Here is a 10,370-nt window from a genome sequence, read left to right on the forward strand (position 1 = left end):
ATAAAGCACTTATCAGCCCTGGTGGTTGGTTCTCTGTAGCTTTGAATTTTTCCGAATGAAAATTTGGTAAAAAATGAGAACACTTTCAATACTTTATATTTTATTTTTACTGCATCAAATTCAGTGTTTGAATCAGTAATTTTAGATCTTCGGATATGGAATGTGTTGTTAAATGTAGAAAGTGACACCAGGTGTCGGGTCCTACTGTTGCAGTCTCACCACTTGGTGAGAGGGGCAGGAGGTCAGCCTGGGTTACATAAGATCCAGTCTCTACAAGAAAAACAAATGTGGGAAGTGGAGGGGGCGTCTTCACTCATGACTCTACCATTACTGGTAATCTCTCTGTGTTTCCAAGTCTTTGGTGCCTGTACAATGAATTGGAAAAGACGCACACACCAACCTTAAAGCAGGATGTTTTACTATGAGCAAAGCGAAAGTACAAGTTATTTCAAAGAGAGGCAGTGGACTCCCTGAGAGAAAGAGTACTGAGGGGTTCAAGTTACTGTTTGGGGTGTAGGAGGAGGAGGAGGCTACCAGAGTGTATAGCAAGGTGTTCTCTATTTTGATTGGCAGGCTTGAGTTGTCTCATCCCCTTTCATGAAACACATGATTTCAATCATATGCACTCCCAATTTGCATAGGCACTATGTCTTCGTTAGGACTTTATTACCATGAACAGACACCATGGCCAAGAACTCTTATAAAGGGCAACATTTAATCAGGGCTGGCTTATAGGTTCGGAGGGTGAGTCCATTATCATCAAGGCAAGAGCATGGCAGCATCCAGGCAGGCATGGTGCAGGAGGAGCTGAGAGTTCTACATCTTCATCCAAAGGAAGCCAGGATCAGACTGGCTTCCATGTGGCTAGGAGAAGGGTGTCAAAGCTCATCCCCACAGTGACACACTTCCTCCTTCCTCCACAAGGTCACATCCACTCCAAAAAAGACCACACCTCCTAATAGTGCCACTCCCTGGGCCAAGTGTATACAAACCACCACACGCGAGAGAGCAAATAACATGTTCTTCCTAAACATTGACACAGTTTGTCTTATTATGCATACACTCAAAGCGGTCCAGGCTGGATATACCCCCTTGTTCCCATACTTGATATAGCTGTAAAATGTTCACACAGAAACTGTCTGTGAGGGCTGGGTCACTGATAGTTGTTTGCGGTGGGAAACCTTTCTTGTTCAGAGTGTTGGGCATGCATAGTTTGATGCCGAAGGGGATTCTAATTGCTAGGTTCATTGCTGGGAGAGGGGTGTACGTATAGCCCCAGAAAAGAGGAGTCCCAAGTATCTAAGCTATTCTCTATGTTTGTCTATCTCATTGTCATTTCTTTTCCTAAAGAAAAATTACATATTTTTCCTTTTAATTGATATATTTATTTGTGGTATGACATTTTGATAAATGAATATGTAATAATCAGACCAGGGTCCATTATCCTAGCATTTTTTCTTCTCTTTTATTGAATATTTTCTTTATTTACACTTCCAATGTTATCCCTTTTCCTGGTTTCCCCTCTGGAAACCCCCATTCCATGCCCCCTCCCCATGTTTCTATGAGGGTGCTCTCCCACCCATCTGCTCATTCCCTCTGGCCTCCCTGCCCTGGCATTCCCCTAGACTGGGGCATCGGAGCCTTTATAGGACTAAGGGCTTCTCCTCCCATTGATGCCCAACAAGGTCATCCTCTGCTACATATGAGGCTGGAGCCATGGGTTGCTCCAGGTGTACTCTTTGGTTGGTGGTTTAGTCCCTGGAGCTCTGGGGGGTCTGGTTGGTTGATATTGTTGTTCTTCCTATGGGGTTGCACAGCCCTTTAGTTCCTTCAGTCTTTCCTCTAACTCTTCCACTGGGGACCCTGTTCTCAGTCCAATGGTTGGCTGCAAGCATCCACCTCTGTATTTGTCAGGCTCTAGCAGAGCCTCTCAGGAGACAGCTATATCAGGCTGCTGGTCAGCATGCACTTCTTGGGCATCCACAATAGTGTCTGGGTTCGATGACTGCCTATGCGATGCATCCCCAGGTGGGGCAGTCTTCCTTCAGTCTCTTCTCCACACTTTGTCTCTGTATTTACTCCTGGGAGTACTCTGTTCCCTCTTCTAAAGACTGAAGCATTCACACAAATGGCCATCTTGCAGAAAGCAATCTACAGATTCTATGCAATCCCTATCAAAATTCCAACTCAATTCTTCACTGAGTTCGAAAAAGCAATTTGCGGATTCATTTGGAAAAACAAAAAAAACCAGGATAGCAAAAACTATTCTCAACGATGAAAGAACTTCTGGGGGAATCACCACCCCTGACCTCAAGCTATATTACAGAGCAATAGTGATAAAAAACTGTATAGTATTGGTACAGAGACAGACAGGTAGATCAGTGGAATAGAATTGAAGACCCAGAAATGAACCCACACACCTATGGTCACTTGATCTTTGACAAAGGAGTTAAAACCATCCAGTGTGAAAAAGAGCATTTTCAACAAATGGTGCTGGTTCAACTGGAGGTCAGCATATAGAATAATGCAAATTGACCCATTCTTATCTCCTTATATAAAACTCAAGTCCAAGTGGATCAAGGACCTCCACATAAAACCAGATACACAGAAACTAATTGAAGAGAAAATGGGAAGAGTCACGAACACATGGGCGCAGGGGAAAATTTCCTGAACAGAACACCAATGGCTTATCCTATCATTTTTACATGATTATTATACTTTCCTTCCTAATTTTTCTTATTCTCTATATAAATGATGTCACATGACAATTTACATTTACTTTCCCTGTAAACAGTGGCTGTTCTAGAATTTCCTACCGTCGTATATCCTAGGTCCTTTTTTTTTTTCTTTTCTTTTTTTCGGAGCTGGGGACCGAACCCAGGGCCTTGTGCTTGCTAGGCAAGCGCTCTACCGCTGAGCTAAATCCCCAAGCCCTATCCTAGGCCCTCTTGATGACTATGTGTTCATGATCATGATCCTAAAGACGGGAATCTATGGTATGGAAATAATAGACAAAGCCACATATCCCTCGCTGGAAGGGATACTGGACAACTCAGAAGCCATAGCACAGAGCTGGAAGATGTTTTCTTTCTTGAATACAAGTGCTCTAACAGTGACTTTGCAGGTTAGCTGGCCAGTGGCCTAGCCCAGAGCTCCTCAGTTATTCATTGTCTTCTAAGAATGTCCTGGCCTCATGGTTTGGTTGGGCTTTATGCTTGGGCAGATAGACTGCCAGTGCCTACGTTGCTGAGAAAGCACCAGGGTGGGGATCTAGACACACGCAGTGTCTCTGAGGGCAGTAGGCCAAGTAATGCTATTTTATAATCATGAACAAAATCCCAGCTGATCATCAACTTATCATCATGCCTACAGGCTTAGTGGAGTCCGACTCAGTTTTGAGGCAGCAAAGGAGACAGATACACTCTGAAGACAGGTGTCAGTCCACTTTAGTCTCTGCTTCATGTTTGTGTGGCCACTTCTAACTTGACTGGTTTCCTATTGGTCTAGGCCCAAAGGGATCCTTGTCTGTAAGCTTTTTGGCCTTTTAGCCTAACCTTGTTTTATGACCAAGCTGTCAAAAGTATGCTTTTTGTGGGTAACAGGGGACGGGCCCAGGACTTGCCTACCTTTTCTTCTTGCAGTTACCCCTTTCAGTGTTGTGACACCGTTTATTCAATGATGCCACAGCTTAGACTTTTAACTAGTGCTGCTCTGATAACGGTTTTGTTTGCCTCTTTCTCCACATTGTGGATTCTAGTTTCGGTGAACAGTTCTACAGACATGTTTCCAGGTCGACTGATAATTTATAGAGTACTGCAAATACTACCTGATTTACTTTGTTTTTGTTTTTAAAGATTTATTTATTATATATAGGTACACTGTAGCTGTCTTCAGACACCAGAAGAGGGCATCAGATCCCATTACAGATGGTTGTGAGCCACCATGTAGTTGCTGGGAATTGAACTCAGGACCTCTGGAAGAGAAGTCAGTGCTCTTAGCCACTGAGCCATCTCTCCAGTCCCCGATTTACTTTTTAAACAACTAAGTACAGTAGTGTTTGTGCGCATGGGGTGGTCTCAGGAAAGCAAGATGTTGCCAGCAGCTACCTGCACCCGAAGATGTTTGCACTGCCCACTCCCCAGCTAGCTCCATGCTTGGCATCTCTCTTTGCCACCATTTAGATGAGGTTTTCCAAACTGAGACCAAGAGGTCTGTGAGAGTAGCAGGGGCTTTTTAAGCTTTCTAAATATTTTACCGACCAACATGAAACGCTTCTCTTCCGAAGCTTGGATAAGTGAGCTTAAAGGCGATGTCTCTGACCCCACGGATGCCAGCTCCAGTCGACATCTCCACTGAAGCCCCAGACTGAGCCCAAACCACCCACTGAGCTGTTCCCAGGCTCCTGACCCTAGTGAACTAATACTTGATTGTTGATTTCAGCTGCCAGGGTTCAGAGTGATGTACAAGGTGGCCGTGGATGACTAACACAGATTTGAGAGATGGGATGTGGCCAAAACAAAAGCACAGCACGTGGAGGAGCACGGCATAAAAGAAGCTAGGTGATTATGAGCACATGAGAAGATCGTCATTAGTCATCAGGAAAAAATGCATATTAAAACCACGATGAATACCACTGTACACCCACCAGGAAGGCTAAAATTAAAAAGATTGACAATTCCAACTTCTGGTGAGGCTATGCAATGAATGACTGGCTCTTTTGGATTATGCAAAACTGCAGTCACTTTGAAAAACTAAGAAAGGTTTTGTTTTGTTTGTGTGAATCTTTTGTTGTTGACCCAGAAAGTACGTAGGTGCATTTATACCAATAGAAACGGTTGCATGTACTGGAGAAGGGAAGCTAACATCTATGCTCTTAGCAGCTTCGCAGGCCTGAGTTGCAACCAGTTCAAACTGCAGGACTGGGTAAACCCTGATTTATGCAGGCAGTGAGGGGCTACTTCACTATGCCACCGGGGGTGGGGGAAGGGGGGAAGAAGCACACACACATCAATGGAAGCATCTCAAAAGCATTACTGAGTCAACGTAGTGCCTGCCCCCTGGTTCTTTATACACCACTTGAGACACAAAGCACACCTATGATGATAAAAGTAATTAGCAGTTGTCTTTGGTTAGAAAGTCAGTAAGTTTTGCTTTCTTAAACTTTTTATTGATTCTTTGTGAGTTTCATATCGTGCACCCCAACCCCACTCATTCCCCTGTCCCTTCATATCTACCCTCTACCCTTGCAACTGCCCCACAAAGAAACAAAAATTAAAAGCCAAAAAATAAAAATAAAACATTAAAAACAGCATCAACAACAAAATCATCTCTCCACAGAAGCTGAGGTGTGTCACATCCTTTTGCCCAAACAGCTTTATTTGCAAATGTTCACTGCAATGAGTCATTGGTCTGGTTTGAGGCCTTTGGCTTCTGGTATACTATTAATCCTGGATCCTTACTGGGATTCCTCTTGGATATCCTGCTGTTGCCCTGTATCATGGAGATCCTGCAGCTTTGGATCTGCAGTGCTGGTCCCTTCCAGTGCTCCAGCAGTTCATAGACAGGGTAGATGTTGGGTTGGGCCAACTCAAAGCCCTGGATCTGGGCTTGGATGGTAGCTGAGTTGGTCAGCCTGCCAGCTCCCGTGCTCTCACACCACCAGGGAGAGCTCTATTGTGCTGCCTAGGCCAGGGGACCACTCTCACTGCTGTAGCCAGTAAGTAGTGGGGTTGTTGGCTCCACTCAGTCCTTGGACGTCAATATGTCCCCAGGCAGCAGCCCAGACCAGAGAAGTTGCATGGCCATCCGTGGTAACATGGGCTATGGTCATCGACACAGACTCTAGACATGGTCCTCGGCTGCAGCATAGACTGGGACATCACCATGTCTTCATGTGGCAGTGCGGGCTACTCATACCAGGTTGCTCCTCTCTATCCTCAAGTCTCTAGTTGAGCCTCTCTCCATAGTTTACAGACTGTTCCGCACCTCCCTCCCTCTCTCTCTCTCTCTCTCTCTCTCTCTCTCTCTCTCTCTCTCTCTCTCTCCATTATGTACTTGCTTATTGTAGTGGTGCTTTTGGTGGACATGCCATGAGGCAGATGGGCCTCTGGGTGTCTTCCATTCAGGCCACTGTCATCAGGCTGGCTTTTCTTGGTAAGTTATGTTGACCAAGATGTAGTAATTCCATAAGGTGATGGGAATTTTATTTGGAGGGCAATCATTTTAGTTAGGGTTTCTATTGCATGACCATGCAACACCATGACCAAAAAGCAAAAGGGAGGAAAGGGATCGTTTGGCTTATACTTCCACACTGCAGTCCATCATTGGAAAAGATCCAAACAGGAAATCGACAGAGCAGGAACCTGGAGTCGGGGGCTGATGTGGAGGCCATGGACATGTGCTGCTTATTGTCTTGCTCCTCGTGGCCTGCTCAGCTTGCCCTCCTATAGACCCCAGGACCACCAGCCCAAGGACGGCACCACCCACAATGGGCTGGACCCTCCCCCATCAATGGCCAGTGAAGAAAATGCTCTACAGTTTGCCTACAACATAATCCTAGGGAGGCATTTTCATAATGGAGGTTTCCTCCTCTCAGATGATTGCAGCCTGTGTCATAAAACTATCCAGCACAGCAGTTTTACTGGATTGTTACGTTTTAATAAAAAAAAAATCACAAAAAGATACCCCAAGATGCAGTCACTTGATTACAATGTGTAGATTCTATTTTGGCATATAGCAAGAAAGAAAACAACAAAGCCCAATCCTTCCTGTGGCCCTGGATCATGTTTTTTTTATTCCGCCAACAAATTTAATCATTCCATTCTTCTCCGTGGTATGCTGCTGCCACATCAGTTCTGTCGTCCAGTTCTTTCCTCTGTCAATACTCGGCGAACTCGAATATTTTCTCAACCAATCTTCCTCCAGTTTATCCAGGACTTTGGTTGTCATAGCAATGGTTCTCTGGAAAGCAGACCTCAGGCAAGGATTAAGTGTTAGTGCTTATGTGGGAGGTACAACCCCACGCAGCCGGTCTACAGAGTGACGGAAGTCCTTAAAGCAACAGAGATGTACTGTGTGGTAGTTTTGGAGGCCAGAAGTTCAGAGTGTCAGGGTGCGGCTAGACCATGCTTTCTGGGCAGCTCATACCGGAGAATCGTTTTTTGCTTCTCAGAGCCGATGTTTGCAGAAATTCTTCCTGGTCTGTAGACGCACAGTACCAATCTCAGTTTCCCTTGTCATTTAGCAAAATCTTCCCTGTGTATCTACGTCTTTGTCTTTCCTTTTTGTAAGGATAAAAGGTTTCACTAGAGACCCCATCCTTCTTCATTGATCATGACTTTATCTGGTCATGAACACACATGCAAAGGACCCTATTTCCAGGTAAATCTGCACAGATTTCTTATGTACATTTGTGGGGATACCATCCTGTTGAATAACCGACCTAAGCTTATCTCCACTAGCTAACAAATAAATGAGACTCAGACTATGATTATTTTATTTGACTGTGACAATCACTGAGGGGTCACCCCTAATCTACTTTCCTAACTGCTGGCCTGGCTACCTCCCCAGCGGTGTGCCCCAGACACTTGCTGTTTCTTCTGGACACATGCCCATGGTCCATTTCCTCCCATGGTGCCTCGTCCTCTCTCCTCTTCATTCTTTCTTTTCTCCCCCTTCTACCCCATCAACCAGGTAAGTCAAAAACCTGCCTGCCTTTAATCCCTCCAGTAATTGGCTGCAACCATTTTTATTTAACCAATAGTTTTAAATTAACGAACAAGGTTTGCACAACGAATGCTTGTATCTGTGAGAATTCACATGCAGGCCCAGACCATCCCTGGGGTACAGAATTTAGCATTGTAATGCATAGCAACAGACCAAACCTCAACACCATTCAGTGGTCAAGCAGGTTGGATGAAGAATCTGTGCCCTGGAGCAGAGGGAGAAAGTGAAATGTATATGCTTGTTCGAATCTCCCCCTGGCCACATCTCATGGAGGGGGAGTTAGTTCCTTAGCAGTCCATTTTTGTTGGCAGGCATTCAGGGACCCAGGTCCTGAAGGTTTCGTTTCATCATCTGAAAGTCAAGAGTCAGCAATCTCAGGCATGTGGCTTGTGAGGCTCAGACAGACAGTGGGGCCCAGGACCCACTGTGGAGTTGTAGAGTTGACTGCTATGGAGGGGTAGGTGGGACAAAGGATCCCAGGCTTTGTTCAAATGTCACCTTCTAAGGAAGGTGTACTGGCTGGTTTTGTGTGTTAACTTGACACAAGTTGAAGTATTCACAGAAAAAGGAGCCTCCGTTGAGGAAATGCCTCCATGAGATCCAGCTGTAAGGCATGATCTCAATTAGTGATCAAGGCGGGAGGGCCCAGCCCATTGTGAGTGGTGCGGTCCCTGGGCTGGTGGTCTTGGGTTCTATAAGAAAGCAAGCAAGAGAAAGGAGGCCAGTAAGGAACATCCCTCCATGGCCTCTGCATCAGCTCCTGCTTCCTGACCTGCTTGAGTTCCAGTCCTGACTTCCTTTGGTGATGAACAGCAATGTGGAAGTGTAAGCTGAATAAACCCTTTCCTCCCCAGCTTGCTTCTTGGTCATGATGTTTGTGCAGGAATAGGAACCCTGACTAAGGCAGAAGGTTTCTCTTATTTATATGAAACAGAAGCCCTCTCCTTCCTTCTATTGCTGCTTGTTTTTATAGTATCCTCCCTAACTGTAACATAAAATGTTTGTTTGTTTATTTTTCATTTATCCACTACCACAAACAGTCCATGCGAATAGAGAATTTGTTTCCTGCTTTTTCCTTTGGGCCTAACAGAAAACCCAGAACAATGAAAACGCTCAATAGCTTCACTGGATTGGATCACAAGAGCCCCTACTCTACAGACTGGCTGTGGAGGCAGCAGGCCTGATGGCAGAGGGGTTGGTTATGTTGACTGCAAGCATCACTGTCTTAATTAAGCATATCAGGGCCTGCCTAGGTTTGGAGGAAATGATGGCTGCATGCACAAGATCTGGATAGCTCAACTCCTGGAGGCGGCAGTGGCAGCCTGGATCCTAGAGACTCCTAGGCAAACAGACAGCTGAAGATGTTGCAGGTGGAGGAGTTTCTTCTCCTTTGGACTTGGAGAGCTGAACCCTACTATGGCAGGAAGGCCTTCCCCAGGCAAAGTCACAACAAATAAATCTACCTTCCTGTGCTGGATAGTTTTATGTCAACCTTACACAAGCAAGAGTCATCTGAGAGAAGGGAAACCCATGAAAATGCATCTGAAAGATCCGCTGTAGGCAAGCTTATAGGGAGTTTTCTTTATTAGTGACTGATGGGGGAGAGTCTAGTCCATTGTAGGTGGTGCCATACCCAGGCTGGTGGACCTGGGTTCTATAGGAAGGCAGGCTGAGCAAGCTCTGAGTAGCACGCCAGTAAGCAGCAGCCCTCTATGGCCTCTGCATCAATTCCTGACTCTAGGTTCCTGCCCTGTTTGAGTTCCTGTCCTGACTTCCTTTAATGCTGAACAGTGATGTGGAAATGTAAGCCAAATTAACCCTTTTCTTCCCAAGTTGCTTTGGGTCATGGTATTTCATCATAGCATAGTAGAAGTGGTTCTGATACTAAGATCCTGTTCCCTAATTGGTTCTTGATCTATCGGCGAAGAAGCCATGGGCCAATTCCTGGGCGGAAAGAATAGGCGGGACTTCTAGCTCTCTTTAGGCAAGAGACAGACTCGAGGGGAGAGAGAGAGAGAGAGAGAGAGAGAGAGAGAGAGAGAGAGAGAGAGAGAGAGATCACCATGCTTCTGAGAGAATGGGATGCTTAGCTGGAACTAGATGTAACTGAGCAATTAAAATTGAGGGCAGGCGGAGAGGTATGGAGCTAAGAACATTGATAAGGGCATGCTTCTCCGGGAGAGAGATAAGTAGCTCCCAGCAATTGTGCCAAAAAGGCAAGTTGCAATCGAACAACTGTATCTGTGTGTTTTTTATCCATGGATTCAAGGAAATCTGGATGGGGGCTGGTAGCACGGCCCGTTCCCTGAGCCTAAGCTCAGGTGGGATAGCAAAAGCTACATGCAACATAGCAATAGTAACCCTAACTAAGATGCTTCTCATTTTTACCTCTTGTTAGTACTGAGTTCTTGTCTCTCTTGGGCTCTAATTGGTAATTCTGAGAAATGGATTAACCAGATCATCAATATTTTCAAAGTGAAAAATGAATATCACCAGACCAAAAGGGCTTAGCTCCTTATAATTTTATGAGTCGAGATTTGTCTTACTATAATTGGCAGCTGTTCATGTTACTCCTTCCAAGTTCTACACGCTCTTGTTTTATTATAATTAGGATGATTTTTAGTCACATTCTCTTACTTGTGCTT

This window comes from Rattus norvegicus, chromosome 3 (assembly GCF_021556685.1).
Source record: "Rattus norvegicus strain SHRSP/BbbUtx chromosome 3, alternate assembly SHRSP_T2T, whole genome shotgun sequence".
NCBI lineage: Eukaryota > Metazoa > Chordata > Mammalia > Rodentia > Muridae > Rattus > Rattus norvegicus.